We start from the raw sequence: 25,380 nt of genomic DNA on the forward strand, positions 1-25,380 counted from the left end.
GCCGCGGAAGAGTTTTCAATATTAATGCGGCAGAGGCACAAGAAGACCCGGAGCTTGTTACGGGTACATTTCTTATTGACAATAAATCTGCTTACGTTTTATTTGATTCGGGTGCGGATAGAAGCTATATGAGTAGAGATTTTTGTGCTAAATTAAGTTGTCCATTGACGCCTTTGGATAGTAAATTTTTACTCGAATTAGCAAATGGTAAATTAATTTCAGCAGATAATATATGTCGGAATCGAGAAATTAAACTGGTTAGCGAAACATTTAAGATTGATTTGATACCAGTAGAGTTAGGGAGTTTTGATGTGATAATCGGTATGGACTGGTTGAAAGAAGTGAAAGCAGAGATCGTTTGTTACAAAAATGCAATTCGCATTATACGAGAAAAAGGAAAACCCTTAATGGTGTACGGAGAAAAGGGCAACACGAAGCTACATCTTATTAGTAATTTGAAGGCACAAAAACTAATAAGAAAAGGTTGCTATGCTGTTCTAGCACACGTCGAGAAAGTACAAACTGAAGAAAAGAGCATCAATGATGTTCCCATTGCAAAAGAATTTCCCGATGTATTTCCGAAAGAATTACCGGGATTACCCCCACATCGATCCGTTGAATTTCAAATAGATCTTGTACCAGGAGCTGCACCAATAGCTCGTGCTCCTTACAGACTCGCACCCAGCGAGATGAAAGAACTGCAAAGCCAATTACAAGAACTTTTAGAGCGTGGTTTCATTCGACCAAGCACATCACCGTGGGGAGCTCCTGTTTTGTTTGTCAAGAAGAAAGATGGTACATTCAGGTTGTGTATCGACTACCGAGAGTTGAACAAACTTACCATCAAGAACCGCTACCCACTACCGAGAATCGACGACTTATTTGATCAACTACAAGGCTCGTCTGTTTATTCAAAGATTGACTTACGTTCCGGGTATCATCAAATGCCGGTGAAAGAAGATGATATTCCAAAGACTGCTTTCAGAACACGTTACGGTCATTACGAGTTTATGGTCATGCCGTTTGGTTTAACTAATGCACCAGCTGTGTTCATGGACCTTATGAACCGAGTGTGTGGACCATACCTTGACAAGTTTGTCATTGTTTTCATTGATGACATACTTATTTACTCAAAGAATGACCAAGAACACGGTGAACATTTGAGAAAGGTGTTAGAAGTATTGAGGAAGGAAGAATTGTACGCTAAGTTTTCAAAGTGTGCATTTTGGTTGGAAGAAGTTCAATTCCTCGGTCACATAGTGAACAAAGAAGGTATTAAGGTGGATCCGGTAAAGATAGAAACTATTGAAAAGTGGGAAACCCCGAAAACTCCGAAACACATACGCCAGTTTTTAGGACTAGCTGGTTACTACAGAAGGTTCATCCAAGACTTTTCCAGAATAGCAAAACCCTTGACTGCATTAACGCATAAAGGGAAGAAATTTGAATGGAATGATGAACAAGAGAAAGCATTTCAGTTATTGAAGAAAAAGCTAACTACGGCACCTATATTGTCATTGCCTGAAGGGAATGATGATTTTGTGATTTATTGTGATGCATCAAAGCAAGGTCTCAGTTGTGTATTAATGCAACGAACGAAGGTGATTGCTTATGCGTCTAGACAATTGAAGATTCACGAACAAAATTATACGACGCATGATTTGGAATTAGGCGCGGTTGTTTTTGCATTAAAGACTTGGAGGCACTACTTATATGGGGTCAAAAGTATTATATATACCGACCACAAAAGTCTTCAACACATATTTAATCAGAAACAACTGAATATGAGGCAGCGTAGGTGGATTGAATTATTGAATGATTACGACTTTGAGATTCGTTACCACCCGGGGAAGGCAAATGTGGTAGCCGATGCCTTGAGCAGGAAGGACAGAGAACCCATTCGAGTAAAATCTATGAATATAATGATTCATAATAACCTTACTACTCAAATAAAGGAGGCGCAACAAGGAGTTTTAAAAGAGGGAAATTTAAAGGATGAAATACCCAAAGGATCGGAGAAGCATCTTAATATTCGGGAAGACGGAACCCGGTATAGGGCTGAAAGGATTTGGGTACCAAAATTTGGAGATATGAGAGAAATGGTACTTAGAGAAGCTCATAAAACCAGATACTCAATACATCCTGGAACGGGGAAGATGTACAAGGATCTCAAGAAACATTTTTGGTGGCCGGGTATGAAAGCCGATGTTGCTAAATACGTAGGAGAATGTTTGACGTGTTCTAAGGTCAAAGGTGAGCATCAGAAACCATCAGGTCTACTTCAACAACCCTAAATCCCGGAATGGAAATGGGAAAACATTACCATGGATTTCATCACTAAATTGCCAAGGACTGCAAGTGGTTTTGATACTATTTGGGTAATAGTTGATCGTCTCACCAAATCAGCACACTTCCTGCCAATAAGAGAAGATGACAAGATGGAGTAGTTAGCACGACTGTATTTGAAGGAAGTCGTCTCCAGACATGGAATACCAATCTCTATTATCTCTGATAGGGATGGCAGATTTATTTCAAGATTCTGGCAGACATTACAGCAAGCATTAGGAACTCGTCTAGACATGAGTACTGCCTATCATCCACAAACTGATGGGCAGAGCGAAAGGACGATACAAACGCTTGAAGACATGCTACGAGCATGTGTTATTGATTTCGGAAACAGTTGGGATCGACATCTACCGTTAGCAGAATTTTCCTACAACAATAGCTACCATTCAAGCATTGAGATGGCGCCGTTTGAAGCACTTTATGGTAGAAAGTGCAGGTCTCCGATTTGTTGGAATGAATTGGGGGATAGACAGATTACGGGTCCAGAGATTATACAAGAAACTACCGAGAAGATCATCCAAATTCAACAACGGTTGAAAACCGCCCAAAGTCGACAAAAGAGCTACGCTGACATTAAAAGAAAAGATATAGAATTTGAAATTGGAGAGATGGTCATGCTTAAAGTTGCACCTTGGAAAGGCGTTGTTCGATTTGGTAAACGAGGGAAATTAAATCCAAGGTATATTGGACCATTCAAGATTATTGATCGTGTCGGACCAGTAGCTTACCGACTTGAGTTACCTCAACAACTCGCGGCTGTACATAACACTTTCCACGTCTCGAATTTGAAGAAATGTTTTGCTAAAGAAGATCTCACTATTCCATTAGATGAAATCCAAATCAACGAAAAACTTCAATTCATCGAAGAACCCGTCGAAATAATGGATCGTGAGGTTAAAAGACTTAAGAAAAACAAGATACCAATTGTTAAGGTTCGATGGAATGCTCGTAGAGGACCCGAGTTCACCTGGGAGCGTGAAGATCAGATGAAGAAGAAATACCCGCATCTATTTCCAGAAGATTCATCAACACCTTCAACAGCTTAAAATTTCGGGACGAAATTTATTTAACGGGTAGGTACTGTAGTGACCCGAACTTTTCCATGTTTATATATATTAATTGAGATTGATATTTACATGATTAAATGTTTCCAACATGTTAAGCAATCAAACTTGTTAAGACTTGATTAATTGAAATATGTTTCATATAGACAATTGACCACCCAAGTTGACCGGTGATTCACGAACGTTAAAACTTGTAAAAACTATATGATGACATATATATGGATATATATATAGTTAACATGATACTATGATAAGTAAACATATCATTAAGTATATTAACAATGAACTACATATGTAAAAACAAGACTACTAACTTAATGATTTTTTAAACGAGACATATATGTAACGATTATCGTTGTAAAGACATTTAATGTATATATATCATATTAAGAGATATTCATACATGATAATATCATGATAATATAATAATTTAAAATCTCATTTGATATTATAAACATTGGGTTAACAACATTTAACAAGATCGTTAACCTAAAGGTTTCAAAACAACACTTACATGTAACGACTAACGATGACTTAACGACTCAGTTAAAATGTATATACATGTAGTGTTTTAATATGTATTTATACACTTTTTAAAGACTTCAATACACTTATCAAAATACTTCTACTTAACAAAAATGCTTACAATTACATCCTCGTTCAGTTTCATCAACAATTCTACTCGTATGCACCCGTATTCGTACTCGTACAATACACAGCTTTTAGATGTATGTACTATTGGTATATACACTCCAATGATCAGATCTTAGCAGCCCATGTGAGTCACCTAACACATGTGGGAACCATCATTTGGCAACTAGCATGAAATATCTCATAAAATTACAAAAATATGAGTAATCATTCATGACTTATTTACATGAAAACAAAATTACATATCCTTTATATCTAATCCATACACCAACGACCAAAAACACCTACAAACACTTTCATTCTTCAATTTTCTTCATCTAATTGATCTCTCTCAAGTTCTATCTTCAAGTTCTAAGTGTTCTTCATATATTTTACAAGTTATAGTTACATAAAATCAAGAATACTTTGAAGTTTGCTAGCTCACTTCCAATCTTGTAAGGTGATCATCCAACCTCAAGAAATCTTTGTTTCTTACAGTAGGTTATCATTCTAATACAAGGTAATAATCATATTCAATCTTTAGTTCAATTTCTATAACTATAACAATGTTATTTCAAGTGATGATCTTACTTGAACTTGTTTTCGTGTCATGATTCTGCTTCAAGAACTTCGAGCCATCCAAGGATCCGTTGAAGCTAGATCCATTTTTCTCTTTTCCAGTAGGTTTATCCAAGGAACTTAAGGTAGTAATGATGTTCATAACATCATTCGATTCATACATATAAAGCTATCTTATTCGAAGGTTTAAACTTGTAATCACTAGAACATAGTTTAGTTAATTCTAAACTTGTTCGCAAACAAAAGTTAATCCTTCTAACTTGACTTTTAAAATCAACTAAACACATGTTCTATATCTATATGATATGCTAACTTAATGATTTAAAACCTGGAAACACGAAAAACACCGTAAAACCGGATTTACGCCGTCGTAGTAACACCGCGGGCTGTTTTGGGTTAGTTAATTAAAAACTATGATAAACTTTGATTTAAAAGTTGTTATTCTGAGAAAATGATTTTTATTATGAACATGAAACTATATCCAAAAATTATGGTTAAACTCAAAGTGGAAGTATGTTTTCTAAAATGGTCATCTAGACGTCGTTCTTTCGACTGAAATGACTACCTTTACAAAAACGACTTGTAACTTATTTTTCTGACTATAAACCTATACTTTTTCTGTTTAGATTCATAAAATAGAGTTCAATATGAAACCATAGCAATTTGATTCACTCAAAACGGATTTAAAATGAAGAAGTTATGGGTAAAACAAGATTGGATAATTTTTCTCATTTTAGCTACGTGAAAATTGGTAACAAATCTATTCCAACCATAACTTAATCAACTTGTATTGTATATTATGTAATCTTGAGATACCATAGACACGTATACAATGTTTCGACCTATCATGTCGACACATCTATATATATTTTGGAACAACCATAGACACTCTATATGTGAATGTTGGAGTTAGCTATACAGGGTTGAGGTTGATTCCAAAATATATATAGTTTGAGTTGTGATCGATACTGAGATACGTATACACTGGGTCGTGGATTGATTCAAGATAATATTTATCGATTTATTTCTGTACATCTAATTGTGGACAACTAGTTGTAGGTTACTAACGAGGACAGCTGACTTAATAAACTTAAAACATCAAAATATATTAAAAGTGTTGTAAATATATTTTGAACATACTTTGATATATATGTATATATTGTTATAGGTTCGTGAATCAACCAGTGGCCAAGTCTTACTTCCCGACGAAGTAAAAATCTGTGAAAGTGAGTTATAGTCCCACTTTTAAAATCTAATATTTTTGGGATGAGAATACATGCAGGTTTTATAAACGATTTACAAAATAGACACAAGTACGTGAAACTACATTCTATGGTTGAATTATCGAAATCGAATATGCCCCTTTTTATTAAAGTCTGGTAATCTAAGAATTAGGGAACAGACACCCTAATTGACGCGAATCCTAAAGATAGATCTATTGGGCCTAACAAACCCCATCCAAAGTACTGGATGCTTTAGTACTTCGAAATTTATATCATATCCGAAGGGTGTCCCGGAATGATGGGGATATTCTTATATATGCATCTTGTTAATGTCGGTTACCAGGTGTTCACCATATGAATGATTTTTATCTCTATGTATGGGATGTATATTGAAATATGAAATCTTGTGGTCTATTATTATGATATATAGGTTAAACCTATAACTCACCAACATTTTTGTTGACGTTTTAAGCATGTTTATTCTCAGGTGATTATTAAGAGCTTCCGCTGTCGCATACTTAAATAAGGACGAGATTTGGAGTCCATGCTTGTATGATATTGTGTAAAAACTGCATTCAAGAAACTTATTTTGTTGTAACATATTTGTATTGTAAACCATTATGTAATGGTCATGTGTAAATAGGTTATTTTAGATTATCATTATTTGATAATCTACGTAAAGCTTTTTAAACCTTTATTGATGAAATAAAGGTTATGGTTTGTTTTAAAATGAATGCAGTCTTTGAAAAACGTCTCATATAGAGGTCAAAACCTCGCAACGAAATCAATTAATATGGAACGTTTTTAATCAATAAGAACGGGACATTTCAAATGGGCTGTTAAGGTGTCGACTAAAAAGGCTATGAAGGTGGCAAATGATGAGCTGAACAGGTGATCGAATTGTAGACTTGTGGAGGGCTGAATGTTTACGATTGTAGGCTGGTTAGATGGTCAATTACAGCAGGCTATTGATGGGGTTGTTTTGGAAGACTGAAGCAAAGATAAGGGACTGCAGGAATTAGTCGACTAATGTACAAAAGAAGAGGGAACCGTGGATTATTTTTGTGGTGCAAAAATATAGTATAACAAGTTGCATTTTATAGATGAGATGAACAAGTGTTAGATTAAAGCTAGGACTCTAGGAACTTGGGTTTAGATTGGATTGCAAGTAATTAGAGATGGACTAGGAATTGTACTTAATTTAGATCAAGTTTAATTTTTCCTCTCTTTTTTTTTTCCTAATTTGGCCAAATTATATATATATATATATATATATATATATATATATATATATATATAACTAGCATTTTAAGTTGTATACATATTATATATATATATATATATATATATATATATATATATATATATATATATATATATATATATATATATATATATATATATATATATATATAAAGTTATTATTTTTATTATTATTATTAAAGTTACATTAATTAAAATTAAAATACTTCTTATTTAATCGTAATTGTAACATTAATAATATTAGTTATTAGGGTTTGGGTTAAGTATTAAATATTAAATTTTATTAGGGTTTAATATTTAATGTATAGGGTTTGGTTTAGGGTTTTAAATAATATTAGGGTTTTAGTATTAATTACTCAAATAACAACCCTAATAATATACTTAGTAAGACAATGAAACCTTAAGGAAAATCTGGTGAACTCAGATTGGAAAAATGAGGGTTGTTATAGTACCTCCCCGTTAATTTAAACTTTGTCCCGAAGTTTCAGTAAGACTTTCTCGGATTCACCAACAGTTGAGAATAGATGTGGATGTTTCCACTTCTTTTGGTCTTCACGTTCCCAGGTATACTTGGGGCCTCTACGTGAATTCCAACGGACTTTAACAATAGGAAATATTGCCCTGTACTAAGCGTTTGAATCTTATGACCCATAACTTATACAGGTTCTTCTATGAAGTGCATTTTATTATAAATGCGGAGGTCGTTCAAAGGAACAATATGAGTGTCACCTGACTAGGTTTTCTCAAAAGGAATTGATATGTTACAATCTTTTCAGTAAATCATATACCTGAAATGTGCCATGAACATTACTAAGCTTATTTAAAACCATTGAGTGCTTATGTCGCCATACTAAGGCAGACAATCAGAGAGGAGTACTTGGAGATCACAACCATGGAGTTTGATGCATGACTTGTGTTTGATATGGTTGGTGTTTAGATTTTAATTCCGTAAGATTAACCATAGGCATGATGCCTATGATTTTCAAGGGAGGCGAAACGAGATGCCAGCCGAGGGGTCATTAATCTGGCTTATATGCAAAGCAATCCATGATTACTATGTTGCCCTCAAAAATGATCTTGTGGAAAAGATGTTGTCCAATATATTACAATACGTGTGAACTTATCCTTGGAAGGAATTTTGGAGGCACACTGTCGAATGTAACTTTATGATTAGGATTTTCGTTAGGTCGAAACAGAGGTCAAACCCTTATCTAGGATAATCATCTAGTTGCAACCAACGAGGAGAGATATTTGGAGTAAACAAATAAATGTCATTTACATTTAAGGTATCTCTTTTAAAGAAGATAGCGAGGATTTTAGATTCCCATTACTAAAAGGAAACAGTATGGGAGGTGTGATCTCTGATCGAGTTAGACATTCTCGCACCTATGGCGAGTCGATCTATCATTCACTTATGAGTTTAAGTGCGGATGATAAGAATTGGGAATTATTGGGTATAAGAATAGTTTTCACTAGGTGAGAAAATCTCCAAAAATAATTTCTTGTACCACAAAATATATAATTATAGGTTTGATGTTCACGAGGGTGTTGTGGTTTAACCGTGAGATATTAGAAGTAAAATCTTCTCAACGGTCAATCACAAAAGGGAAAAGTTGATGAGAATAGAGAGTTTTGTTTGATGAACTTAATGATAAGTTTCGGTGGGCGAGAGGAATTATGATTGCAAATAATACGAAAAATTTTATATAAACGAGTAATGAATATTTTATAGAATGTTCGAGTCGTTTAAGGTGACAATGTAGAAAGGAACGAAGTTCTTAGTAAAACTAGAGTTATGTACAACATGTACTATTTTACGTAAAATATCTTTTAAATAAAAGAATTGATTTATAAAAGTCAAAGTATAACTTTATATGTACTAGTCAAAAATAGGTAAAGGTAAATTTTATTTATTTTATTATATAAACATATATGATTCATAAAATTTGCACGAATGGTAGTAAATAAATTTATTTCATAAAATTTTTGAGAGGATCGCACAGTAAAATAGTCTATGTAAAATTTTGGTAACAGAATTTTCGTATTTCGGAGGTTACGAGTTGGAAACAGATCGATGAAGGTCGGGTGAAGGATTTTGAAAATTGCGGGTTATTTTTAAGCAACAATGTTACGAGGTAATGAAATCTATTGTGTTTAAATAAGGTTGTTGACTATTATTAGGGCATATGTTCTTGAAATTCAAAATGTTCATGTGTGAAGCTGTTGCTGACAAGAGAGATATGAATGGTAGAGTATGAGAACGTGATTGTGAAGGTGGCGTTTATAATATCTTCGTTTAAATTTTCAAATGAAAATCTTACGAGTGGTTGTCGCTTATCTTAGACGGGTTTCCTAATGGGTTTATGAAAATCTACACTAGGAGCGTAATTATAGATAACAGGAGGCATGCTTCGAAGAAGTTTCGGGGGTGTCACTTCAGGTCACTTAAGAACATGCATCCTTCCTTTCAGCGGGGATGTGATAATTAGGCGTCAAAGAGATAAGTTGCTTAAGAAAGAAAGAATGCAAAGCTTTACAACTTTTATGGCATAGAAGAATTTGTTAATCTACTCATGGGTATGAGATAGATAGTTTGATCGTAACGATCTATTCATATATCAGATGATAATTATCCTTCATGTAATTATATTGATATTTTTGAATGAATGGCTTGGAAATTTTCCTTTGATTCACTTTCTATTCCACATGTCATGATATTGGAATTTCTATATGAATTACCGTAATATAATCACGTCGGTCAAGCGTCATTATATTTCACTAATTCATACTTCCACTTCAATATCACCTCATATGGTCAGGACATGTGATCAAACTTAGATAGTTGACGTTGGAATGTTAAGTCATGAGTGACATCCCTTCGCGTGAGTCAAAGAAAACTTTGAATCATAATGGCGAAGTTAGGTCATAAGATATGTATAGATATGATAACAATCACATACTAACCGATCCTTTAGAGTCGAAATCATGCAAGATGATAGGGTTTTGGCTTGACCTTCTTAGGAAAGGATACATAATGTCAGGAGAGGTAAAAGCATGTAGTAAGATGGATTGGCAGTATAAAGATTAAGGGAAAGCACTTAAAACTAAGGCAGGAAAGGTTATAGACCTAAAGATTGCTAAGGCACCCACATTAGGCACACATAGAATGCAATCCTGGTTCTCTATAACATGCCTTGGCTCTCCTAAATTACATAATGAGATGAGTATGTTGGCATTCTATTGTTGGAATACAAGTAAGTCATGGCTCTTATTCTAAGAGTCAGACGTGTAAGTATAGTTTCTATAGCTAAATGTTTCTAAAGATTTGAATGGTATAGGAATTCTAGGCATAACAAATATAAGTGAACTTAATACACATAATCTAGAATGTAAAGCAAATAATCAATGCCAATGAACAACTCGGTTATAGACTAGACTCACTAATGCATCCTAACTATTCATGTTAGTTACACTAATGTAACCTAGTTCCCTATAACCAGAGCTCTGATACCAACTGTAACACCCCGCCAAAATCGCCATTGACGCGGATGTTAACTCTGGTCCCAGTGCTCGGCTTGACTTCTAAGTAACAGCAGAGTTCTACAGCGGAAGCAATATATCTAAGTACCTGAGACAAAACATGCTTAAAGTGTCAACCAAAATGGTTGAGTGAACAACATAGGTTTAATAAATATAATAAGTTTTAGACCACAAGATTTAAATAAGCGGTTTAATCAGTTCGGTAGTAGTGCTGGTGTATATGATATCGATACTAACCATTAGTTACCCTAAACACATCACGTTCGTGTCGTTCATCGTTATTATGTATCCATTGACCAGCGGTCATCCGGATAGAGACGTCACCCTCAATAGCGCTATCACAATAACTGTGCTTACCAAATTCCAGTAATTAACGATATCATGGTAGGGATTAAGCATGAATCAAAGCATGTTAGCAAACAGTTTGAACTGATCAAATAAAGTTTGAGTACTTGTGTCTAAGCATAAAATAGTTTAAAAACAAGCATGTGTCTCACCCCAAAAGTTCAAAATAAGTATATAAAAAAAAGTTAAAAAGTGGGGCTATGAAGTTCACCTTAATAGCAAGCAAGCAAATCCACGCAAGTAGTATGAATGGAGTGTGTAAGCAGAGATCTCAACCTAGAGATATAATATTTGATTAGGTAATGTCTAATAGACATAAAGTTTGTTTATTAATATAGTAAACTATATTAACAGTGACAGTTTCAAGAAAGTTATATTTATATGAGTGATAATATAATTAGTGTTATTAAGTGTTACTATATAGGTATGTGTATAGGTTATACTAGTAATAGTATTATTAATCTTTAATTATTCAACTTTTATATATATATATCTCCCATTATGTGTTACATCTATAAATGTACCTCTATGTGATACATACATATACATATATTCTTTATTATTATTATTCATGCATGTGCTCATAACTATACAATATATTTATATATACATTAGGTGTTACATATAGATAGGTGTAAGATGATACATATATATATACTCATTATTTTTTATTATTAAGTTTACTAACTTATGTATCTTACATAATGCATATTCATACATACATTCACACGTACATATACATACTTATATACACATACATATACACGTATGCATATATTTACATATACACACACATATATACATACAGTATATACATGCACATACATACGTATGCATGCATGCAAGCATGCACGTACCCTATGATCATAACTATGTTACGAAACCATAATCATAACCTAATTCTTTTAATCACAATCTTTATAACTTAACATAAAATCATAGGTTTTTTTTAACTTAATAACTAGTTGTCTTCCTAGCCAATATCAATTTATAATCTCTAACTATCTTTTCTAACTAATTAACCACCTTTCACATAAAATCATAACCATTATTATTATTACTAATCAACTTTAATTAACCTACTTAACCTTTTAATCACAACATCCTTAACCATATTCATCTTTTATTAACTAGCTTGTTGTTAACCAATAACCCTAATCATTATTACTTATTAATTACCCTCATGCATACAAAATCATACCTTATTCATCATCCCTAATCTTTATTGCTAATAATCATATTCTTTATCTTATTACTCTATAATCATAATCATACAACTATTGTTATTATCTAGCTTATTAATCAAAACACTAATATTTCATTATAACTACTAGTTGATCTCCTTATCTTTATTCACTTACATTTATTCATAATCGTAATCGTATAATTATTCTTTTAACTTTGATCATAACCAAAATCATTATTCAATTCTCCTAACCATAACTTTTATCATAACCCTTTTTAACTTACTTAATCTTATTAATCATAATAACTAATCATACTTTCAATCTATTCATTAATCATCTAACTTATTCATAATCTTTATTCTTTATCAAATTATTACTTCATATTCATAATCTCTTATCATACTTGTATCCTTATTATATTTATCATCATTTATCATAATTCTTATAACAATTCTTATAACATAACCACTTATTTAAAAGCAAGATTAGACTAGGGTTTTAGAGCTACCTTTAGAAGTTCAAGATCAAAAGAATGATGATGATTGAGGACTGAACAGAAGCAGTAAACTCAGCTAAAAACACTACCCAAATTAAGGGTTTCTTGGGCTGTTGTCACACAGAAACAACAAGAAAAATGCAGCAGCAATTTAGGATCAAAAGGTGGCGAAGTGGGTTGGTCTTTGGGTCTCCTGGTCATGAAAGAAACAGTAAACAGCAGTAACAATGATCGATTACCTGGGCTATTTTATTTGCGAAACAGAAGGCTGAATTACAGGTAGAAACAAGCAGGGAAACAGCAGCAATTTAAGCAACAAAAGCAAATCAGTCTTGGCTATTTTGGATTCACGATCTGCAGTAGAAACAGGCTGCAACACAGTCAAATTATGGGACTTTTGGGTGGCGATTAGGAGTAGGAGAATAGCAGCAACAAGTGTATTTTTTTTAGGCTGTTTAATGTCGAATAACACAGTAGCAGCAGGAGGTTGAATGGGCTGTTAAGGTGTCAACTAAAAAGGCTGTGAAGGTGGCGAATGATGAGCTGAACAGGTGATCGAATTGTAGACTTGTGGAGGGCTGAATGTTTATGATTGTAGGCTGGTTAGATGGTCGATTACAGCAGGCTATTGATGGGACTGTTTTGGAAGACTGAAGCAAAGATAAGGGACTGCAGGAATTAGTCGACTAATGTACAAAAGAAGAGGGAACCGTGGATTATTTTTGTGGTACAAAAATATAGTATAACATGTTGCCTTTTATAGATGAGATGAACAAGTGTTAGATTAAAGCTAGGACTCTAGGAACTTGGGTTTAGATTGGATTGCAAGTAATTAGAGATGGACTAGGAATTGTGCTTAATTTAGATCAAGTTTAATTTTTCCTCTGTTTTTTTTTTCTAATTTGGCCGAATTATATATGGCTATATATATATATATATATATATATATATTTTATAACTAGCATTTTAAGTTGTATATATATACATATATATATATATATATATATATATATATATATATATATATATTATAAAGTTATTATTTTTATTATTATTATTAAAGTTACATTAATTAAAATTAAAATACTTCTTATTTAATCGTAATAGTAACATTAATAATATTAGTTATTAGGGTTTGGGTTAAGTATTAAATATTAAATGTTATTAGGGTTTAATATTTAATGTATAGGGTTTGGTTTAGGGTTTTAAATAATATTAGGGTTTTAGTATTAATTACTCAAATAACAACCCTAATAATATACTTAGTAAGACAATGAAACCTTAAGGAAAATCTGGTGAACTAAGATTGGAAAAATGAGGGTTGTTATATGTTTAATTTAACTTCTCAAACGTTCTAATTAACATATCTATAAATCAATCGAATCAATAAACAAGTGTTACTATCGATTACTTAACTTATCGATATTCATTTTCTAAGTTATCTATATTCCCCAATTTTACCTTTATATTAAATAATATGAAAGTTAAATAGTTTATCTTATCAAAAGTCACGAGGCAGTTATTGCAAGGCATGTATTGGAAATCAACAGAAATTTCCACCAATCTATCTAGCTCTCGCTACTTGACATTTTGTCCTTGCTCGAAGATCACTTTGCCATTTATTCTGAATACCGTTGAAAAAGAAAGGTTTCCTAAATCAAAGTGGACCTCTCAACAGAGACTCGTAATCATATCACAATGTATCTGATAATTCAATCATTTGATATTATCTTTTAATTTCGTCGATAGATATATTAAACATATATTGAAACAAATACGTTCATGTAAAGTATTATACACCCAATACTTTGACATTTTCAAGTTATATATATATATATATATATATATATATATATATATATATATACACACACACACACACATATATAATCATATCCATTTATATAATGGTTTGTGAATCGTCGGAATTTGGTCGAGGATAAATGAATGTATGAAACATAGTTTAAAATTTTTGAGATTTTAACATTACAGACTTTGCTTATCGTGCCGGAAACATATAAAGATCAAGTTTAAATTTGGTCAGAAATTTCCAGGTTGTCACACTAGTCAACTCCATCTCCCACCATTCATTTCATTTCTTTTTCTTTTCCAATTTTCTTTCAAGTATTACTTCCACTTTTCCATCCCTTTCATCTTCAACAAACATTCATCATCTACTCAAGATCTAGCAAGCCTCAACTTAAATAAATTGTACATTTGGAATCCTCTCATCATCCTCTACACATCGTTACCAATTTCATAACTTGGGGTAAGGTTTTTCAAAAACTTAAATTTCTCTAATTCGATTTATAAACTTGAAATGGTGTTAGTTAGTGTCTGTGGCTCATTAGATTGATGTATATGTAATTTGGTTGCTTGATTTGCTTGTATGAGTAACTAGCTGAATATGAAAAATGGGTTAGTTTAATCCTTGATTTTGGTTGATTAAATATTGATTAAATGTTAAAGTTCATGTATTAAATGTGGTAATAGCATCATTAGCTTCAATTTGAGGTGTTGGTTGACTTGGAAAACTTCACTAACATGATTATTGATTTTGTGATTTTTGATTAGGGTTTGATAGACTTAAAAATGAACTTTTGATGTGTAACGACCCGTCAAAATCGCTATTGATGCGGCACATTAATCATTGATTCCAGAGTGAGGTTTTGACCTCTATATGATACGTTTTGATAAAATATTGCATTCATTAAAATAAGTGACTTTCTAAACATAAAAATTTATAAACATGTGGGCGAGTGCTTAAGTATAAGCAAATCCCCAAAATACATAATTCTTTAGTTTACAGGTTGACATCACAGTTAAATTATTTATTATACAACATAGTTTTGTTTTGAATGCAATAAACTTTATACAAAGCATGAGAGACTCCATGCAGGTAACAAGCATATCACAGCAGAAGCAGTCTAAGGACATGAGAATAAAACATGCTAAAAAGGTCAACACGAATGTTGGTGAGTTATAGGTTTTACTGCTCGAGTAAGTATAATAAGATGGACCACAAGATTTCATCAAAAGTTTATCAATAGATTCTACGTAACAGAGCACCCTGGTTGTGATGCCCCGTACAAAACCATCGTGTACGAATAATCAACAATAGGATCATTACAAGGTCAAATACTATATGCTGTTTCAAAACAAGTTGGTATTCATGAATAAAGGTGACATTTTAACCAATGTCAAATGTTTAGTAACCAAAAGTATGTTTCTACGGATAGCAAACAATAATAGTACGTGGCCCATAGGTCGTTACAAATACATCGTTTCAAAAGTAATATAGTTTGAATGCAAAATAAACGTTTCATGCGGTGACATCTCTAATAAGTGCAGCGGGTGTCTACAAAGCATGACTAGTACAGCGGAAGCAAGCAAACCTTAAGCACCTGAGAAAAACATGATTAAAAACGTCAACACAAAGGTTGGTGAGCTATAGTTTAAGTATAATACTAATGTAAGGTAGGTCACAAGATTTCAGTGCTTCAACAGCGTTTCAAAACAGTATGAAAAGTATATGTTTAACCGTAGGCACTTGGTAACTAACTTAACGTTTATCACCCCCTAAAAGTACACTTGGCGAGTGCGTATGTTTACGAAGTATTAAACACCCATTCAATGCTAGCGCTACTAGCCCGAGTGGGGATGTCAAACCATATAGATCCATATCTAAGATTCGCGTTCACCGGTTCAAAGACCAATGACTAAACGTTACCGAGCTAAGGGGAAAGTTTATGCCATTATATAACCCACACATATATAAAGTTTAAGTACTTGTGCCTAGTATGTAAAACGTAAAATGCGCATGTATTCTCAGTTCCCAAAATAGTTAAAGTAAAAAGGGATGCTATAACTCAAAGTGGAAAGTAGTAAAAGTCGATACGCGGAAAGGTAAGCAAAGTGGTTGGTCTGAAAAGTCCTCAACCTAAGTCAAAAGTTACTAAGTCAGTAAATTGTTCCCAAAGGTTTAAATGTATGTAAATTAGGTCTTAAGTACCATAATCATTTATCATTAAACAAAAAGTGTAAAGTAAGTTTTAAGTCAAGACTAGGGTTTGAAACAAGGGCTAACTTCGTTCAGTCACCACGACCTCTATACAAACTGAAATGAGGTGAGACCAGTGGCCATGGCTCCGTATATGAGTCCGCTAGAGGCTGACCTATTTCCAGAACCAAACTCATCATCGTTTGACCGTGGTGATGGTTTAAGTGCGAGTAGGTCAGAAATTTCAGCACAACGTTAATAGGGTGTAGTGACTTTCGGGAGGCCATAGATCCTAAACCGTAACTCGGATTAAGACTAGGCCTAAATGTAAAATCATCTAATCGAACCAAGCTAACTGAAAATAAAATTTACAGTAGCCCAGGTAGTTTGATCAGTTCCAGAAATAGTAATTAAGGTGTTCCGGTGGGTTCTTGGTGCTTGATGCTCTTCACGGTTCTCATCCTTGATGCGTATAGCTTCAAGTGTACAACTCGTTGATGGGTTTGCATCATCTTAACCAAGGTTTGACCATCATAACACTAGTGTAAGTTTAAGGTAAGTTGCGCAACTCACTTAAGAGTTGTATGTAGTTTGATGAACCAAAGTTACATCAAGATCTTAGATCCGACATATACATGAATTATAAAAGTAATATTAAGCTACAAACTTGAAAGTAAACTAAATAATCAAGATCTTAAGTTGTAGAACTTAGATCTTAGCTAGATCTTAAAGATCCTAGACTAGAAAGTCTAGATCTAGTGTTCTTAAGTTAGATCCTAAGTTACAAAACTTGGATCTACACTTTAATGAAACCATAAGTTATGAAACTTAGATTTTCAACTTGAAAAATGTATGTAAGCTTGTAAGCTCTTATTTACAACAAAATTAGAAGACCATAAGCTATATAAACTTAGATCCAACATAAGTATATGAAGTTATAACTAGAAAGTTATACTTCCATGTTCTTGAACTTATAAAGTTAACTTTAGTTCAAGATAAATGAGATCAAGATTAACTAGTAACACTTTACCAAGCTTATCAAGGTTCACGAATTTAAAGCATGTACAAAGTAAGAAATAAGTTAAATTTACAAGTGACAAGTTCATGGTTGTTCATACTTTAAAGATTCAAGCCAAGGCTTTGATATTTTTAAGAAAGTAAACCTTAAATTTACAAACATGAACACAAGTATGAATATGAAACTTATGAACTTTAAATCTTGAAAACTTTTAAGTGTAGAACCATAAACTAGAAAGTTTAGATTCCTTGTTCTTGACTTCATCAAATAAAGATGGAAGTAACAAGATTTCATGAAGATACAAGTTAGAAAACTTGATCTTTAACATAAACAAGAAACAACAACAAGTAACAACAAACTACAACTAGTAAATAAACATTAAACAAGAACAAGTAATGAAACTAGTAAGAATGATGATGATATGGGACGGTTTTAGAACAAGAAAAAGGAAGAACATAAAGTTTTGTTACTTACAATATTGAGAGAAAAATGAGAGAAAAAGAGAAGTGTGTAAGTATGTGTGTGTATGGAATGAAGTGTACAAGTGAATAAGTAATCAAAAAAAAATTTTGAACTCCCTCACACCCCATCAAAGGCTGACGGTTTTACAAGCAAAAGGGGAAGGGATCAAATGCACTTTCATACATGGGGAGGTGGTGAGAGCTTGAAGTGGTAATAAGGTTAAATGGTGTGGGAAAGTGTTGTAAGTATTCTTGTAGCTAGCCTCCACATAACACTAACTATTCTAGTTTCATGTAAATGAATTACTTGCATAAAAGATGGGCTAATTAATCCATTAAGAAAGTAGGGTGGGCTTCCAAGTCCATTAATCATGAGTCCATTAATAAAAGACCAAGTATGTAACAAATTAAGTAAATAAGCCTAAGTAATTAACCACTTGCATTAGTTAATTAAAATGATTAATATTAATTCATCATGAATGTAAATAATATTCGAAAATATTATTCGTTAAAAGTACGTGTGTCACAAAGACGAGTCGGGCATGTAAAGTCAAGTACGGTAACAAGTAAATGTATAAAAATACATTCATTAAACACAAGCATTAATAATAAATATTATTAATTAAACGTTGGAAAATCCAGGGTCGTTACATTACCCACCTATTAAAGAAAATTTCGTCCCGAAATTTTAAGCTGAGGTAGATGGAGGAGTTGGGAAAAGGTGAGGATACTTCTGCATCATTTGATCCTCTCGTTCCCAGGTAAACTCAGGTCCTCATTTGGCATTCCATTGTACTCGGACGATCAGAATTTTGTTGTGTTTCAAAGTTTTGACCTCACGGTCCATAATCTCTACAGGTTCTTCCACGAAGTGGAGTTTGTCATCAATCGTAAGTTCCTCCAATGGTATGACATGTTCCGGTTCAGCAAGACACTTCTTCAAATTTGATACATGAAAAGTAGGATGAACTGAGCTCAATTGTGTTGGAAGATCCAAACGGTAAGCAACGGGTCCAACACGCTCCAAGATTTCGAAAGGACCAATGTATCGCGGGTTTAACTTTCCATGTTTTCCAAAACGAATTACACCATTTCAAGGTGCAACCTTCAACATTACACGGTCACCCACGTTGAATTCGAAGTCCTTACGTTTAAGGTTGGCATAACTCTTTTGGCGATCAAGGGCCGTCTTAAGTCTCGCTTGAATTTGGACAATCTTCTCAGTTGTTTCATGGACTATCTCGGGTCCGGTGATTTGAGTTTCGCCTACTTCAGCCCAACAAATAGGAGAACGGCACTTGCGGCCATACAATGCTTCAAAAGGTGCGGCATTAATACTCGAGTGATAACTGTTGTTGTAAGAGAATTCGGCTAGCGGTAAATGCCTTTCACAAGCCCTTCTAAAATCAATGACACATGCATGCAACATGTCTTCTAAAGTCTGAATCGTGCATTCGCTTTGCTCGTCGGTCTGTGGGTGATACGCAGTACTCATGTCGAGACGGGTTCCTAAGGCTTCTTGCAAAGAATGCCAAAATCTGGAAGCAAAATGGGGATCGCGATCTGAGATGATTGATAAAGGCACACCATGACGAGATACAACCTCTTTTATGTATAGTTGAGCGAGTCTCTCCATCGTATCTGTTTCCTTCATGGCTAAAAAGTGTGCAGATTTAGTGAGACGGTCAACGATAACCCAGATGGTATCGTACCCGCCCACCGTATTTGGTAACTTTGTAATGAAATCCATCGTTATCCTTTCCCACTTCCATTGTGAGATTTACGGTTGTTCAAGTAATCCAGAGGGCTTCTGATGTTCGGCCTTAACTTTTGAGCAAGTCAAACACTTACCGACATAAGTCGCAACATCCTTCTTAAGATTAGGCCACCAGTACTGTTCCTTGAGATCATGGTACATTTTACTGGCTCTTGAGTGAATCGAATATCTCGACTTGTGGGCTTCATCTAATATAAGGTTCCGTAGATCTCCATAACGGGGTACCCAAATTCTTCCGGCATAGCATCGGAGTCCAGTTTTCTTAACTTCGAATCAAGAGACGAGAATGTTCAAGTATTCATGAGATATATTCTCCTCCTTGAGAGCCTCATCTTCGGTGCCTGAACACGAAGAGGTGCCATCCTCTCCTTGTGGCTCAAAGCGTCAGCTACAGCATTGGCCTTGCCAGGGTGATAACGAAGTTCACAATCATAGTCATTTAGCGTCTCGATCCATCGACACTATCTCATATTCAGTTGCTTCTGATGGAAGATGTGTTGGAGGCTTTTATGATCGGTGAAAATAGTGCTCTTAGTTTCATAAAGATAGTTTCTCCACAGTTTTAATGCAAAGACAACGGCTCCAAGCTCGAGATCGTGCGTTGTGTAATTCCACCGTGAATCTTCAGTTAACGAGAGGCGTAAGCGATAACCTTTGTTCGTTGCATCAGTACACAACCAAAACCACTTTTCGAAGCATCGCAATAAACGACGAAATCGTCACTGCCTTCAGGAAGTGATAAGATAGGTGCGGTGGTTAACTTCTTCTTCAAGGTTTGAAATGAAGATTCCTGTTCGGGTTCCCAAATGAACTTCTTCCCTTTGTGAGTCAGCGCGGTCAAAGGACGCGCAATCAGAGAGAAACCTTCAATAAATCTTCGGTAGTAACCGGCGAGGCCTAAAAATTGGCGGATATGAGTCGGAGTAGTGGGGGTTTCCCACTTGCTGATAGCTTCAATCTTTGTGGGATCAACCTTGATACCCTGGTCGCTCACAACATGACCCAGAAATTGGACTTCCTTCAACCAAAACTCACACTTGGAGAATTTTGCATAAAGTTGCTCTTGTCTCAAGAGTTCCAACACTAGACGAAGATGTTGTTCATGTTCTTCTTCGCTTTTGGAGTTGATGAGGATATCATCTATGAAGACAATAACGAACTTATCCAGGTATGGCTTGCAGACACGATTCATGAGGTCCATAAACACGGCAGGTGCATTGGTTAAACCGAATGGTATCACGAGAAACTCATAATGACCATAATGGGTTCTGAATGCAGTCTTCATCACGTCGCTCTCTTTCCCCCTGAACTGGTGATAATCGGATCGTAAATCGATGTTAGAGTAAACGCTCGATCCTTGTAGATGATCGAAAAGATCGTCAATTCGGGGAAGACGATACCGATTCTTAATCGTCAATTTGTTGAGTTCACGGTAGTCGATACACATACGGAATGATCCATCCTTCTTCTTCACAAATAAAACAGGTGCGCCCCAAGGCGAGAAACTTGGTTGGATAAATCCACGGTCTAGCAGTTCTTGTAATTGGCTCTGCAACTCTTGCATCTCGGAAGGTGCGAGTCGGTAAGGTGCGCGAGCTACAGGTGCAGCTCCTGGCACTAAATCGATCTGAAACTCCACTGCTCTCGGTGGCAGTAATCCAGGCAATTCTTCCGAAAAGACATCGGAAAATTCGTTCACAATTCGTACGTCATCCACGCTCTTCACCTCAGTTTCTAACATTTTCACATGTGCCAAAACAGCAAGACGTCCTTTTTTCATGATCTTTTGCGCTTTCATGCAACTAATGAGATTCAGTTTCGAGCTACATCTCTCTCCGTAAATAATCAGTGGCTCACCGTCTCTGTGCGGTATACGAAGAGCTTTATCTCCACAGATAATGTCGGCCCTTATCTTGGTCAACCAGTCCATACCGACAATAACATCAAAGCTTCCCAACTTAATGGGTATCAAGTCAATCTCGAAATCTACACCAGCTATGTTGATAATAGCTCCTCGGCTAATTTGGTCAACTTTCTCAAGTTTTCCATTGGCTACCTCTACAAGCATACTCTCCTTTAAAGAAACTAACAACCAATTTGTCTTAGAGCAAAAGTGTCTACATACATAACTTCTATCGACACCAGTATCAAACAGAACAGAAGCTAATAGATTGTTGATGGTGAATATACCTGTGACCAAGTCGGGGTTCTCATGGGCATCCCTTGCGTTTACATTGAATGCTCTGCCACGCGGTGGTCTCCCGTCCTTTCGCTTGTTGGGACACTCATTTCTGAAGTGGCCCGTTTGTCCGCATTCATAACAATTTCTCGGTCCATTGGGGTTCAGCTTCCCAGTCATGGTGGTGATCTTGCAGTCCTTACCAATATGCCCGGTCCTTTTGCACTTTTCACAGACAACATTACAGTACCCGGTATGGTGCTTGTATCACCTCTTGCAATGTGGTAGACTGCCCTTGTAGTTGGGGTTCGAGTTGGTGTTCGGATTGGGATTCCCACCGTTGTTGTGCCTCTTAGCGGGGGTTTGATCATAGGCTCTCCCCTTGTTATTTTCCTACTTACGCTTATCACTACTACCCGCTTTGGATTTTTCCTTCTCCGGTTCATCGCTGATAATTTGGTTCATTAAGGTGTGTGCCATGCGCATTGCTTCCGGGACATTAGGTAGCTTAGACGGGGTGACATTTCCCTTAATGGACTTAGGAATTCCCTACAAGTACCTTTCCATGCGCTTAAACTCCGGGGTAACCATGGTATGACACATCAGGGCTAATTCTAGATACCTACGGTTGTAACCATCGAGATCGTTTCCCACAACCTTCAACTGCCCAAACTCAATCTCCATTTTTTGGATCTCTGTCCTAGGGCAATACTCTTCAATCATGGTCCATTTGAATTCCTCCCAGGGGGTAGCATACGCCTCATCAATACCCTTTGCTTGAGCCAGTGTGTTCCACCAGGTTAGTGCACCGTCTGACAGCGTACACGAGGCATACTTGGTTTTGTCCGTCTCTGAGCAGTTACTAACACAGAACACAGATTCTAATTTCTCAAACCACCTAGTGAGACCAACCGGCCCCTCAGTACCACTAAAGTTGTGGGGCTTGCAGCTTTGAAACTCTTTGTATGTGCACCCATTACGAATGGGCTGGTTAACTGGTGGAGCTTGGGGGTTCCTTTCCGCTAAAGATGCAGCCACACGTTCAGTGATCATTTCCTCGATCTGTGCTGCGGTTGGCGTTGATCTTCCGTTTGCCATTGATGTTCTAAACAAAAATTTTGACTCAAGTCAAAATCCAGTATTCAATAAATAACAATACAGTATATGGTAACCAGCATGGAATCAACACAACACATGCTAATTAAGCAACACAATTAGATACAGATACCACAAAGTCATCATACAGTAACGTAAATAGAACACCGTGCAAGACTTTAACAACACAAAGTTCCATTCATTAATAATAAGTTGCATACATCCGCATAGGTTCGTACAATACATAAGTAAAACATAATACTACAAACGAGATTACATAATAAAATCTACTAAAAATGTCCTACGGTGACTGTGGGTAAAGGATGTCCATCATGTGGGACACCTGGTCCTCGAGCTCAGTTACCCGAGTACGGAGGATCTCCACTTCCCTCGTCAGTTCCTCGACAGAGGAAGATGGTGGGATAGGCGGTGCAGTCGGTACGGGTGGTGCCGGTGGTGCAGATGGTCCGGCTCCAGAAGTAGATGGTGCATAGTGGTAAGGCTTACGGATGAAGGGATCAGCAGGATACGGCACAATCCACTTACGGGCGGTGACCCTAGTCCTACGTCCATGTGCGTTAACGGACGATCTCCCTCCGTTAACCCCAGGAATAACAGTACCGTCTAAACGATACCACTTCTTCGGCTGGGTAGAGGGTGGCTGCACGGGTGCTTCCTCGGGATCCTCGTCACTGGAGTCATCAGAGGATGAGTCGTAGGATGATGAGTCATCAGAATCATCTGGGGGTGGTTGCACGGGTGGCTCTCCTCAGGCGGCCATCATCAGTCGTTATCTGAAAGGCGGGATCGGCACTAAACGTCCATCAGGAAGGCGTCTACACCAATTATTATGCTCATTACGGAACGGACCTTCCCCAAGTTCCGCGGGAATCACAGCACCACCGGAATGGTGTTGTGGCTCCGAGGGTCCTGGGGCAAGTGGAGCTGGAATCTCCTGTAGGTCCTCGGCTCCGTCAGAGGTGATCACTGGGCCAGGCGCATGGCTACTGGCTCCGGAGGATGAATCGCCGGAGTCACTGGAAGGTGTAGATGACGGGATCTGAGAATCGGCAACAATGGCAGGCGAGGTGGCGGATGAGTTCGAGTCGCTCTCCAAAATGATAACAGGTGGAATATCCGACATCTGAACAAGGAAAAATAACTTTTTCCATATCAGTAAGTCATAAAGCAGGCACGTATTAGGCAAAGTAACTACGATAGTCTAGATCAGGTATAGCAGTAAATAACATGGAAATAACGACAAGTATCATGCAATCAAAAGCAGATAATAGCATGCAGTAGTGAAAGCAAATAACAGTATACAGCGTATAGCAGTAAAAGTAAGCAGCAGCATGCAGTAAGTTCCGCAGAAACTAGTAAACTAGCAAGTTGTAGATTAGTCCTATTAGTGAATCCTTATCGGGTCGGTCCAGACTCACTAATGCAACCTAATTCCCTACAACCAATGCTTTGATACCAAATGTGATGCCCCGTACAAAACCATCGTGTACGAATCATCAGCAACAGGATCATTACAAGGTCAAATACTATATGCTGTTTCAAAACAAGTTTGCATTCATGAATAAAGGTGACGTTTTAACCAACGTCAAATGTTTAGCAACCAAAAGTATGCTTCTACGAATAGCAAGCAATAATAGTACGTGACCCTAGGTTGTTACAAATACATCGTTTCAAAAGTAATATAGTTTGAATGCAAAATAAACGTTTCATGCGGTGACATCTCTAATAAGCGCAGCGGGTGTCTACAAAGCATGACTAGTACAGCAGAAGCCAGCAAACCTTAAGCACCTGAGAAAAACATGCTTAAAAACGTCAACACAAAGGTTGGTGAGCTATAGTTTAAGTATAACAGTAATGTAAGGTAGGCCACGAGATTTCAGTGCTTCAACAGCGTTTCAAAACAGTATGAAAAGTATATGTTTAACCGTGGGCACTTAGTAACCAAATTAACGTTTATCACCCCCCTAAAAGTACACTTGGCGAGTGCGTATGTTTACGAAGTATTAAACACCCGTTAAATGCTATCGCTACTAGCTCGAGTGGGGATGTCAAACCCTATGGATCCATATCTAAGATTCGCGTTCACCGGTTCAAAGTCCAATGACTAAACGTTACCGAGCTAAGGGGAAAGTTTATGCCGTTGTATAACCCATACA

Source organism: Rutidosis leptorrhynchoides, chromosome 5 (genome assembly GCF_046630445.1).
Source record: "Rutidosis leptorrhynchoides isolate AG116_Rl617_1_P2 chromosome 5, CSIRO_AGI_Rlap_v1, whole genome shotgun sequence".
Lineage (NCBI taxonomy): Eukaryota > Viridiplantae > Streptophyta > Magnoliopsida > Asterales > Asteraceae > Rutidosis > Rutidosis leptorrhynchoides.